The sequence below is a fragment of the Schistocerca piceifrons genome, chromosome 11 (genome assembly GCF_021461385.2).
Source record: "Schistocerca piceifrons isolate TAMUIC-IGC-003096 chromosome 11, iqSchPice1.1, whole genome shotgun sequence".
NCBI lineage: Eukaryota > Metazoa > Arthropoda > Insecta > Orthoptera > Acrididae > Schistocerca > Schistocerca piceifrons.
Window position 1 is genome coordinate 158,527,263 of NC_060148.1, and position 14,354 is coordinate 158,541,616.

Below are 14,354 nucleotides of genomic sequence, written 5' to 3' on the forward strand. Positions count from 1 at the left end.
ACAATTCAAAAGAACATTGGCTGTTCTTATCTTTTGTTGAATCATAGTTATTCGTGAGTTTGTCCTAAAATTTTTGGTTTTGAAAAAGAGAGAGAATTTGTGTGTTGCAGATCAGCCCTGATACTTTGGCCACAACCTGTACATATTGTGGCAGCTCCTGTGGTACTTGTTGTATTAGTTATAAATTTTTTAGTTATAGAAAACCTGTGTATGGCTTTTGGTTAATGATTGTACAGAGATGAAGCCATGTATGACCTCACAATTAGTCCTGGCAAATCTAAAGAGGAAAGATTATTTGCTTAGATATGCTTTATGACCTTGCTAAGGGAAAGATGCTCACATTGATAAACATGTCACAGAAATAAAATTAGAGAGAGACTATACAAGGTTACAGGTCAAGGAACCAAACTATCATGCTAGTGACAGCTCACAGTATGTAAAGGAGTGTAGCTGATTTGCAGCTACCAGACCAAGACTTAAGGTCACAGACTCATATTATGCCATTTTGAACAAATTAAAGGGATGCATTGGCATCAAAAGTAGACAGGACAGTAAGTGGAACACAAATAGTGTTGTTCCACAAGAAGGGTTTTACAGAAATAACACCACGCATAGTAGTCAGGGATGTGCAAATCAGAAGATTGGCCAAAACAATGAACTGTAGGTTGTCCTAAGGCATAGCTGTAGTTGTCAAAGTGGCTGGCTTGTAGTTGGTGACCAGTTACCATGAAAATAGAAAAGGCAGTACTGGCCTCCATATGCAACCCAAGAGATCATAGGTCGTACAGGATGCCTCCATAGCACCCGGGCAGAGGTGCAGAGATAATGCCCTCTGTATGGACTGCTGCTCTCAGTGCAAGTGTGGAGAACAGTGTGTTGCTGGTTGTGTGGCCTGGAAAACCAGGTCATGTGGTTGGCACTGAAACCACTGATGTGTACCCCACTTGTTACTTTGAAAATACGTATGAAATAGTGGTAGTCACCTGAGCAAATCTATGAATAGGACGTGTTACCATAACAGTGATCATGTGTAGCACATGCAGTTGTGCAGTGAACATCCTAGCTCTGTCATCTGGAGTGACATGCAGTCTAGGGCTTAATCATGATCCAGAAAAATAGGGCTGATCATTTTGATACTGGCACGTGGCCAGCAAGACAATGTATAAATTGCAGAATTGGGAATTTTATTAGGTAATTGCATGGGAAGCTAGATTAAGCTTTGTTACTGTACTCCTAAGTATATGATTTACAATGCACACTGTGAATCTTTTCTGAAAACCTGTATGTACTAGTTTCTACATCAGATATGTTTGTCAGGCTTAATTCTGATGTGCATACATTGCGTATTATCATTTCCCTGTGTTTAATGATTTTTGTGATTGTAATTGCTGTCATATGTGAAGATGCCATTAGCCTGAAAAATAATAGTAAGAGACACATCACCTAGTGAATGAAGTCATGAGATTAGATGTTGGGATCAAGAAGTTGCATTGATTTTTATCACTTGCTTGGTGTTGAATGGTAATTATCAGTTGTTTTTTAAATTTATATGAAGGTTTGGTGATCTTGCAGACCAATGTATGAGGTGCTACTAATTGAAAGCCCATATTCTGCATTAATGTTCCAACAGCTAAATGTCATGAGCTAATGTGGCAGTACTTAAAAAATTGAATGTGGAGGTTGTCTTGTAATGACACAGTTTTAGAAATTTAAGACATAGCCTCAGAACTATTGTATTTTTTGAAATGCTGGTTGTGTCTGTGCCATCCACTTGTTGCATGATACAGTTGAGGAACTAGACTGCTGATGGCTTATTTTTCTCATGTAGAATAATTTGTCCAGCTACAGTGAAGATGAAGAAAATAGAGATTCGGAGATGTGATTGAGATGGGGAGAATCATCTATTTCAACTGTCAAGTATTGTAAGGGAAAGTGGGTGGCCGAAATGTGGGTGGGAGCAAGTGTCCTGGGAAATAACCCAGAAGGACTATGCAGTGATCAGTTGGAGAACACATTGAGTATCAAATTGTTGTATGTTCAGATAACTAGGAGAATTAGCCAGTTCCATTACAACAAAGGTAATTTCTGAATAAGGTAGTATACAATGGAATGATATTGCAAAGAAATAGTGAGCTATGGAGTGAAATGAGAGCGCACACAATGTTCTGCAGAGTCATTTGTATGAGTGTATATGGAATGAATATGTAATGAAGCATATGTATATTTTTCATTATTTCATTCAGTGAGTTGGGTCGCTTAATATTCTGTGTGTAGATTATTAGGGTGTATTATTTTTTTTCTGTTTTCATTGGTTGTAGAGTGGATGAACAGGTATATTTAGTTTCTAGAAGATATTGTGTATCTAAAACAAAGTTCAGTACTATGTTATTAGCCACTCTTGTGCTCATCAGAATATTTTGACTCGGAGATGCAAGTTCCACTTAACTTTGGTCTTTGTGTTGAATGGGTTTAGACTTCGGCAATAGGTAGACAGCTGATAAAATTTCTGTGTAAAGGTGTATTAATTGTTTGTTCAAGAAGCAATCCAGAGACAAGCTGCTAGATTTGTTACTGGTAGATTCAAACAAAACACAAGTGTTGTGGAGATTTTTCAGGAACTCAAATTGGAATCCCTGGTGGGAAGGTGATGTTCTTTCAAGGAATGCTATTGAGAAAATTTAGAGAACTGTCATTTGAAGCTGACTGCCAAACTATTCTGTTGTTTCCAATATACATTGCACATAAGGACTATAGAGATAAAATTTGAGAAATCAGGGCTGATATGGAAGCACATATACAGTCTTTTTCCCTAGTTGTATTTGCGAGTGGAATGGGAAAGAAAATGACCAGCAGGGTTATGGGGTACTATTTGCCATGCACCATTAGGTGGATAGCAGAGTATTAATGTATGTGGAGATACTACATAAAATAAGTATCTGACTAAAGTAGTAGGAGGAACAGTGATATTTTTCATAGTAGTAAATGTGCATCTTCATACATACAAACTAATCTATTAGTAATTCCCATAACTAGCAGTGTTAGATTAGCATTAGTCACACTTCAGAGGTAAATTCCTGTGGGAGAAGGCTACATCGGATTTGGTGGGTAGCCACCTAGGTGTCAATGAGTCGGAGCATTGGCAAACACCCATTCTTATGCCAGTTCATAAGAACAGGATCAAACAAGATCAGATCAACGACATTGCAACTCATAATATTAATTCTCTACTTGAAATAGGAAAACTAAAGATTTGATGGATGACTTAGAGAAGCAGAAAATTTTAGAAACAGGGCTCCAGGAAATAAGAAATACTACAGAAGAACCATTCAAATCACAAGGCTACAGAATTTACAATGGTAAACCTGGAATGAGGGTTATGAAAGAATGTCCCCAATTAGGAACTGGGTTTATAGTCAATTGAAAACAATAGATTTGATTATTGATTTTCAAGCCACCTCCCCTAGAATTGCAACTTTGGGTTTAAAAATATATAACAAAATTTATATCATCATTAATGCCCATACCCCTACTAATGAAAATTTTCTAACAAAGACAAGGAACAAAGTGGAAAAGTTTTGGGATCTCCTTGACCAAGCAATAAACCATGTAAATATTAACATTGTTAAGATCCTGTTAGGGGACTTCAATGCTCAACTAAGAAGAGAAAAGAAATACTGGGATATTATGGGGAAATAGGCTCCACATAAATAAAAATGGTCAAAGACTTCCTGAAACCTGTAGGGAACACAAATTGATCTCAAAGTACACATACTTCAAAAGGAGGCCAAACAAATGTAAAACTTGGAAACATCCTGATTGGGGAAAAGGAGAATGGCAGCTGGATCATGTATTTATGGACAAATTCTTCCACGGAGATACCTATAATGTTAAAATTCTCAGGCAACAAGCAGAAAATTTAGCCCCATTGGACGCACCTAATAGACATGTCTGGTGGATCTCAGAATATGACAAAATTCATAATGGAAGACATTGTGCATGGTTAAAATTTCAAACACACAAAACAGAAGAAGATGCAACCAACTTCAAAAATATCAAGCAAAAGTTCACACAAATTATCAGGCAAACCAAGAGACAATCACAGAAAGATCTAATCAACTCAATAGACGAAATTACCATAAAACCAATTTCAGAGACTTTTACAAAATGTTTGGAAGAAAATTACGAAAATTTACCCCTGCCACATTAATGCTGAAAAGGGAAGATCGAAAAAAGCCACATAATGACAAGGTAAATGCTGAAATCATGGCAAAACATTTAGTAAATTTTTAAATTGTGAAAAACCCCAGGAACTTGTAGCAATTAATACACACACACACACACACACACACACACACACACACACACACACACACACACACACACACACACATCAAGACTCCACCTGATCTCATAAATCCTCCAACAATTCAAGAGGGGGAAACAGCACTCAGAGATGAAAAATTATAAGGTGTGCAGAGAAGCCCATGTTTTTGGTGGATATGTGGACATATGCCAGTGATATAATTCAAACATCCTTACACATAGCCCTAACAAAAATCTGGATAACAGAAAAGTTTCCCAAACATTGGACCACAGTCATAATCCACCCATTCCACAAAAAAAGGAGATAAAAGAAACCCAGGTAATTAGAGGTATCTCTCTTAGACTGCACATAGATTTTCTCCACAATCCTATACAAGAGGATCAAACAGCAAATAGAGGACGAATTAGGTGAATACCAAGGAGGCTTCAGACATTGTAGAAACTGTGCAGAACAGATCATCACTTTAAAATTAGCCATATCATATTACAAGAAACAAAATGAACCTCTTGTAATACCTCCGTGGACTTTAAAAAAAAGCGCATGACTGTATCCATAGACTTTCAATGTTAAAGATCTTAAGAAATTTTGGGCTCCATGCAAAATTAATCAAATTGATAGAACTCACCTTAACCAACACTGTTTCATATGTCAAGTTTAGGGAGGGACTCTGGGCCATTCGTCATAAAAGCAGGTTTAAGACAAGGAGATTGTTGGGCACTCTTGCTGTTGATCTGTGCTTTAGAATACATGATGATGAAATGGTACAAGATTAACCCAAAGAACATCCAAATTGGAAGATCCAAAAACAACACAACTTTAAATTGTCTAGGATTTGCTGGTGACCTTGCTTTCTTGTCCAACAGTATTCAGGAAACCAAACAAGTTATCTCACTACAGGAACTAGCGCAGAAAATTGGTCTTGAAACATCCTTTGAAAAACCAGTCATCATGTTAACTGACCCAACACTCATAAACAAAATTGGCATAGGAAACCAAGAAATCAAAATTGTAGATAAATTTGAATTACTGCGAGAAATCAGAACATATAAACTCTATGAAAAGCCAACATGGCATAACAGAATAAACAAATTGACTACAGCACAATATATCACCAAGAACACCTACAACAAAAAGATCCTGTCAATAGCAACAAAATTAAAACACTACAAAACAGTCACTCAACCAGAAAAAAACACACAAGTGAAACCATCTTCAAAACAACTAACACTGCAGAAATAGACAAAATACTCAAAATAGGGAGAAGAATCATCAGAACATGCATCAACTACTCATACCAGAAAGATACACTGGAGAGTAGCTACAAATGAGTCTTCAAGGAAATAGAACTGGTAATGAGTACAATTGGGAAGAAAAGATTTCATTTCTTGGACATGTAATCAGAACACCAGAAAACAGGATCATCAGCAGACTAACAGAAAAATTGTGGAATAGTAAGTGCAACATTAAGTGGATTATAGAAATAAAGGAAGATATGAATGAGCTACAGATTACATTTCGAGACCTAAGAAACAAAACTGACAAAATCAGGAAACTCACAAACAAACCAGACTGCAAATGAGAATCAACAGACAATAGGAATGGTGATTCCTGATGAAGACAGAAGAATGAGACCTGAGAGAATGAACAAGTACTGGGCTGGCAGGAAACTGAAAAATTCTTTGTAGAAAGTTTGCTGGAGTGGTCCAATGAAGGCCATAAAATGGAAATAATTTGTTATTTCTTTCCTTTCTCAGACGTTATGTCTGGTTAAAAATGGAAAGTGACACGAACCTTGATCAAGTGTGACTTCCTTTTAACTGTATGGTATATGTTACATTGCATTCAGGAACTTCCAGGTTATTATTATTATTATTATTATTATTATTATCTTTGCTTTCTCAGACCTTAGGTCTGGTTCGGAATGAAAGTGACGTGGACCTTGATCAAGCGTCACTTCCTTTTAACTGTACAGTATATTTTACATTGCGTTTAGGAACTTTCGGGTAATTGAACATGTATCAATAATTACGGATTTCTGAAGTTGTATATATAAGTTTGGGTGTAGCTGTATTGCATTGATGTACTGGTGGATATTGCGTGGTATGACTCCTGTAGTTGAAAGTATAATTGGTATAATGTCAACTTTATCCTGATGCCACATGTCCTTGACTTCCTCAGCCAGTTGGATGTATTTTTCAATTTTTTCTCCTGTTTTCTTCTGTATATTTGCTGTATTGGGTATGGATATTTCAATTAGTTGTGTTAATTTCTTCTTTTTATTGGTGAGTATGATGTCAGGTTTGTTATGTGGCGTTGTTTTATCTGTTATAATGGTTCTGTTCCAGTATAATTTGTATTCATCATTCTCCAGTACATTTTGTGGTGTATACTTGTATGTAGGAACGTGTTGTTTTAAAAGTTTATGTTGTAAGGCAAGCTGTTGATGTATTATTTTTGCGACGTTGTCATGTCTTCTGGGGCATTCTGTATTTGCTAGTATTGTACATCCGCTTGTGATGTGATCTACTGTTTCTATTTGTTGTTTGCAAAGTCTGCATTTATCTGTTGTGGTATTGGGATCTTTAATAATATGCTTGCTGTAATATCTGGTGTTTATTGTTTGATCCTGTATTGCAATCATGAATCCTTCTGTCTCACTGTATATATTGCCTCTTCTTAGCCATGTGTTGGATGCGTCTTGATCGATGTGTGGCTGTGTTAGATGATACGGGTGCTTGCCATGTAGTGTTTTCTTTTTCCAATTTACTTTCTTTGTATCTGTTGATGTTATGTGATCTAAAGGGTTGTAGAGGTGGTTATGAAATTGTAGTGGTGTAGCCGATGTATTTATGTGGGTGATTGCTTTGTGTATTTTGCTAGTTTCTGCTCGTTCTAGAAAGAATTTTCTTAAATTGTCTACCTGTCCATAATGTAGGTTTTTTATGTTGATAAATCCCCTTCCTCCTTCCTTTCTGCTTAATGTGAATCTTTCTGTTGCTGAATGTATGTGATGTACTCTATATTTGTGGCATTGTGATCGTGTAAGTGTATTCAGTGCTTCTAGGTCTGTGTTACTCCATTTCACTACTCCAAATGAGTAGGTCAATATTGGTATAGCATAGGTATTTATAGCTTTTGTCTTGTTTCTTGCTGTCAATTCTGTTTTCAGTATTTTTGTTAGTCTTTGTCTATATTTTTCTTTTAGCTCTTCCTTAATATTTCTATCATCTATTCCTATTTTTTTGTCTGTATCCTAGATATTTATAGGCATCTGTTTTTTCCATCGCTTCTATTGAGTCGCTGTGGTTATCCAATATGTAATCTTCTTGTTTAGTATGTTTTCCCTTGACTATGCTATTTTTCTTACATTTGTCTGTTCCAAAAGCCATATTTATATCATTGCTAAATACTTCTGTTATCTTTAGTAATTGGTTGAGTTGTTGATTTGTTATTATTATTATTATTATTATTATTATTGCAACTCAAGACAAATTAAGGTTATCATATCTTACTGAAAGAAATTCTACCTGAATAAGCAATTCCTCAGGGTGTTTGAAATCATCAGATTTCACAAGGCTATAACTTTGTCATAAAGATACAGAATTGGGGTCAGTTTTGTACTGCTATAGATACCTGAGAAGCCTTTATTTACAAAGAAATGAAGATTTTTCCCATTGTGAACAATTTGTGTGCACGTACAACATCAAGATGCTTTTCACAGCTGTCTTTAGGATCAGATTCGTCATTTATTGATCACAAATATCAAAACTCTTGACACATTTAAGCATCCATGCAATAGACTCCATCCATGCATTTGTAATCATGTCAGTTCAGGAAACTCACTGCTGTTGCCATGTAGCATCATAGTTCAAAGTTGTTGGAAGAGGATGCACTTAGGTGGAGCCTTTCACAAACTCCCACCAATAAAAAAGGTAGCATACTGAGAGACAAAGCAAATTTCAAGGTCAGATCTGCAGCCCCTTATAGTTAATCAATCCCTCTGGCACCTTCTTGTTAAGAAGTGCTCTTTCGTGCAGGTTTCAACGCAATGGTACACCACCCATATGAAAAATTATGTTTTTGATCATTTTTTCATCTCTTCTGTTTTTGGCCCTTTTGTGTGTTTCCTAATATTTTCCACTCCCGTCGGTTTGTTACAGAATTCCCTATTCTTCAGATTCAGTTTAGTGTTAATCCCACTAAACTGTTAATCACATTACATATGTCTAATAATGAATCATGATTATTTACATGTGTTTAATAATGAATCATGATTACTTACATATGTTTAATAATAAATCATGATTACTGCCAACGAACTTCCTGTCCTGTATTGCACAGCACATTACCCTTATTATTGTTACAGCTACCAGTTAGTCTTATCCCTCGAGGACTCATTTTATACGTTTTAAAGCAGTCTGAAATGACTTGCTGCTGGAAGAAGTAGACAGTTGGTCATACACTAAATGAAACACACTGCATAAAACTCCTTTGTGTCTGCTTGGATTTCAAATTGAAATGGGGTCAACAAATCAGTAAACTTTTCAAATAGTGTTCCATAGTGACATGTAGGTGCAAGGTTCCCTAGGTGAATGAAGAAGTTTGTGCAAGGTGTTCACATCACATTCCTACTACAAGGTTGTATAGGATAAATCCTAATGCCCTATAAGATTATCATATAGGATAGGACTGAGTGAAAGCATGCTAGAAAGCATTCCTGCAAGTTGACACTCAGGAGGAACACTTATAATTGCAAGGCAGAGAGATATGAGCTTTTTAGTTAACTTGTTCTCATGCTGGTGCCTCGCTAATTTATTATCAATCCAAATGCTTAAGAACTTCACTCATGGATTTGCATCCAGTGTCTCATTGATATGTCCTATCTATAAGTCATTTGGATTTGTTTGGAATTGCATGATGTTTGTTTTTGTAAGTATAAAGGTTGAATATTTGTTCTGTTGCCTGTAAACCAGCTGCAAGCATATTCTATTATTCTCCTGGCTGTTTCTACTGTGAATGTTTTGTTTTTTGTTGCTAAGCTAAAATTAGTTCTTCTAAGTGTAATTCTTTTAACCCTAGTTTCCTCTAGTAAAGGGAGATCAAGGTTGTAATGTGATGCCAGTAAGTTTTCTCCACTTCTACTGCATATTTCAGTCATGCTGTAAAGTCAGCACAATATTTTACTAATTACATGGTTATGACCTTTACAAAAAGAGTTCTTGCTTCTGTGATTGATTTGACCATTCATCTGATTAAATTGATGGCTGGTCAAGTATACACTTCCTGACTGAGTGCCATAGATCTAATTTCAATTGTCATTTTTTCTCCCCAATGTTTTCAACTACTGATAAGAAATTGTTTTCATGGCATGTTCACTGTTGGTCTTGGAGTTCATATATTGTCATTTGGAGATACTGAGTGGAACTATAGTCACTAGAAAGTGGAGTGCCAAGTTGAGAAATAGGAGCACTGTTGACATACTCATCTGCTTGGGTTCTATAGAGGGGTAACAGCGGTGGAGGCAGCCAGAAACATTTGTGCCCTGTTTGTGTTTAATGCCATTGGACAGAGCTTTGCAAGAAAATGGTTTTTTTATTCTAATGAGACTTGTTTTGCTATTAGTGACTTACATTTGGGATTTGATTAAGATTATTTAAATGCATTAATTCACAGTGATCCATGTCATTGTACTTGAGAACTGGCAAATTCGATGAACTTGGATCATTTCATGAACATCTGACATTTGCATGCAATGGGGAAGACTCAAAAATAGGGTGTATAGGTACCACATGCATTACACCAAAATAACAAAAATCGATGTCCATCTGTGCTTGATTGTCATCAGTTGGCTTGTGAACAACACTAACCTTTCCTGCCCTGTATCATTATGCTGATCAGAAATGGTGGCTTTGTGCTAAAATAAGGAAAAAAGAGAATGGTTGAGCCCAAAGAAAGCCGCAACAAAAAGAATCCATGAAAGATACTGTTGTTCATCCAGAGTGGTTTGCTGTGAATTGCTTCCTCAAGGTGTAACCACTGATTACTGCTGAAATTTGTCAACAACTGACGTGTTGCAGATGCAGTACATGAATGACTAGGAAGACACTACTCCAGGATAAAGCCCGCCCGAAATATGCTACACTGACAAAAACGGTACACATGAGTTGAATTTTAAAATCATTGCACCCCACCTTATTCACCTGATCTAGCATTCTCAGATTTTCTCCTTTTCTGCTCTCTATTGAACAACCTTCAAGAAACTTCCTTTCCAGATGAAAATGAGCACTGAACCTAGCTCAACAAGTTCTTTGCTTTAAAAACCATGTGACTTCTACAGTTACAGATACAAAAAGTCACCCCAGCATTGGGAGACTGCTGTAAATAGTGAAGGAGAACATTTCATTGATTATTAAGGTCTCTCTTATTTGTACCTGTAGTGTCTACTAACTATTAAACTTACTGTAAAACATTATGAACCATAAAACAGTCGAATACTTGCTGCAGGTGGATGCATATGCATAACTTTTTTTACTGGTCAACTGTTACCTTTCATCTGTGTCTAACCAGTATGTATAATGTTCAAAATAATACTTGGTCTGTTGAGCCCAGTGTCCGGGTACAGATACGGCAAACACATTCTTTCCGAATGCAGTTAACTCAGTGCATGTGTGCTAGGTGTTCGATGATGAATATTATTGTCTTGAGTTGTCAAGTTTATGAAGAATTTAATACTTTCTCAAAATAATTCTGATCCCCAAGTGAAGTTGTGGATGAGTAAATGTCAGAAAATTTTTAATTTCTTGTCATAAAATGATGTGGCACTGTTGAGAGATGACTGTAATCTGTGCACCATTGATTCTTAGAACATTTTTAGTAGTAGTTTGTGGGTCAGCTGTGTTGTGACAGTCATCCAGCATAAAAGCTTATTATTCTTGTTTTCATGTGTTGGTGTGGACAATTTTAATGAACAACACAGTGTGTACATTGATGTATTTTGTAGGTTATCAAATTATGAGCATGCTTCTAAAAGTAATTTTGTATGAAGAAAATATAATGAAGAATTGACAGAACCTGTAAAGTAGTTGATAAATTTGTTTACATCATTGTAAAAATGACTGAACTACTAACTATCCACCAATTGATGTTGGAAATAATTTGAATTTTTTGTATGATCAGTAGGCCTGGTAGTTGCAGCAGATAGAGATACAATTATTTCTTAATGCAAAACAACAGTATACTTACTTATTAAAGGTCAGTTAAATCAAAAGTACAATTCAGCTGAGGATAGAGTGATTAAAAGTTTCCTCTTGGGCAATCGCATATATGCGAAATGAGTTTCTAAATTGTTATACTAACATTTCCTTTTCTAAATGATTGACAATGTGTTCACACAATTGGCTGTGTGGAATTAAAGATAGCTCCTGAAAGAATTTTTTAGAATTATATTCAAATCAGAAATTGTTTGAATTGCACCCTTCGTTAAAAATACAAATACATAAGGAATGTGTTAAATTAGGCATGCAATTAGTGTACCTAAAACTTGAAATCTGAAAGATAAAAGTAAAACACTAACTGCATTTGGGACACAATAGATTCTGTACAGGACTCGTGCAAATAGCATCATTCTTAATGCAGTTTTTTATACTCTAAAAAACTAAAACTATACATAGATTGTACAATTTTAAAACATGAGTTTTTCAATCATCATCATTTAAGGCTGATTATGCCTTTCAGCGTTCAGTCTGGAGCGTAGCCCCCTTATAAAATTTCTCCATGATCCCCTATTCAGTGCTAACACTGGTGCCTCTTCTGATGTTAAACCTATTACTTCAAAATCATTCTTAACCGAATCCAGGCACCTTCTCTTTGGTCTGCCCCGACTCCTCCTACCCTCTACTGCTGAACCCATGAGTCTCTTGGGTAACCTTGCTTCTCCCATGTGTGTAACATAACCCCACCATCTAAGCCTGTTTTCAATTTTTCATTATATTTCATTATATTTCATTTTCTTATCAAATAGACTATTTATCATGCAACACATAGGTTCCAATTCCAAAGATGTAAGCAATATCTGTTGCTTTTTTGAATAATCATTGGTTAGTTTATTAATGTTCAAATTTGTTCAGTTCTAACAAAAAGTGCTGTCACTTTTGTACTTTGTGAATAAATTGTAGGCTTTGGAATGGGTTTGAAAATGATTACCAAAGCTTCTGCATTTTCAGAGATGTCATAGCAATTGTTTTATACCTTTCTCATTGAAAATTTCTACAGTGACAAACAATCCAGGATTTATCAGATTAACATGCACATCCTTGCCAGCTTCTGTTGCAATTGTCTTCAATTGCTGCATTTGATTCCTTGAAAGAATGATTTTACTCTTCTGAATACCCAGAACATCTTTGATAGGTTGCATCAACAATTATGAGAAGTTGTTTGATTTTTCAAACTTAAGGGTTGTTTTGACAAGAATATTATGATGCCTTAAGTTAGAAAATAATAATAGTTTTGAAAATGAGCAAAAGGTTTGACCTGAATGTAAGTAATGCTCACTCAGTTGTCCAGAAACCCTCTTTCAGTACCGTAAAACATGGTTTTTGCTTGAATCTGAGTTTGTGCACACTTATAAAAATCTGTAGCTCAGCCAGCATACCATTTTCTGTTTTTCATCTGGTCTCACACTCCTCTCCTCATTGCACCACCAATAGCATCCATCACAAGTTCACCATGACATGCAGCAAAGAATAACAGTCCATTTCCACTTTAAATACTTTTGAACACAAAGTGGATAAGGTGTACTTGTTCTCAAATAGGGAAGTATAGCCATCTCAACAGACAGTCAATTTTTTTGAAACATGAGATGGTCTTCTTTACATCAGCTCTGATTTGTATGAGCACACAGCAACATGTGTTAGATCTCATTAGTGATGACAGCATGATGAAATGTTTCCGCAGCATCCAGGCAAAACCTGTGAAGCCTGAACCTGTTCATGTGATGAATTAGCACTTTAACTGGTCTTCATTAATCAGAGAAACATTATCTACAAAACCTGTCTGTAGATCTCCAGATTTGAGAGATCCATTTTGCACATGTCCCCAATTCAGCAGATTGTGAATTTTTAATGACGGAGTGAAATATAACATTTGCTTATCAATTTCTGACACTGCATCACCAGTGGTACCATTACCCACTGTATATTTTTGTTGCCTGTCACCATCAGTCCATTTTTCATTTTATTTTTTGCCAGTCAACTTCATCATTTAATTTGGAGTGAAATTTAGTAGTTAGTTTTTATGGTTTATACATGAATTCATAGTACACATGAATTGACAGTAGTCTACATGTTCGAGTAACTCCTTACCTCATGAAAAAATACTCTTTTCTGTATCATTATTCAGTGCATTCACCAGATAATTAGAGTTGGCATGATACCTTCACACATACATTGAGGTGTATTTGAAACCAACAAAATGTGTAATGCATGAAAGTATTTTTTATTTGTACCATTTGAATGTCTGCCTAAAATTGTTTATAAGCCCCCTGAGCTGAAAATACTATTGAGTGTTATTGCAAAACTCTCTGCATCTTACTCTTGGGATCTTTAAATAATTTAGTATCCCATCTGTCAGGTGCTTGACCGATTGTCATCTCCGTTGTAAAAAAAATCAACAGTTTGCTTCTCTTCTTCTGAAACTGTGTTATTCAATTTGTGTTGTTAATGTTTGGTTACTAGTTATGGAAGTTACTGCACTGGAACAATTAATTTGTTTGTCACTGCATATTTCCATGTTGGCCTGTCTGGATGTAGCTATCTTTTCACTGATTTTACTAAAGTTTAAGGGGATTGGTATTAACCTAAACAGGGTTCTGATGATGACACTCCAGTGACATGAGTGGTTGTGCATTTACTTTCTTTGTACAAAACTCTTCACAACTCTCTCTTCCTCTTTTCCTTTATTTTAAATTGAAACATTTGCTAAGTTGCTGTCTTTCCTTTATTCTGAAGTCTTGTGATATTTTCTTGTCTTTTTC

General features: G+C 35.8%; 2 protein-coding genes across 2 annotated transcripts in view; both read left to right on the forward strand.

Annotated features, from left to right (window-relative positions):
* The window catches only part of LOC124719888 (zinc finger protein 708-like), a 119,661-nt gene that overhangs the window by 35,368 nt on the left and 69,939 nt on the right, over positions 1 to 14,354 (forward strand). The gene's annotated exons all lie outside the window — the stretch shown is intronic.
* LOC124719889 (zinc finger protein 726-like) overlaps positions 1 to 14,354 on the forward strand; it is a 609,944-nt gene that overhangs the window by 35,141 nt on the left and 560,449 nt on the right. The gene's annotated exons all lie outside the window — the stretch shown is intronic.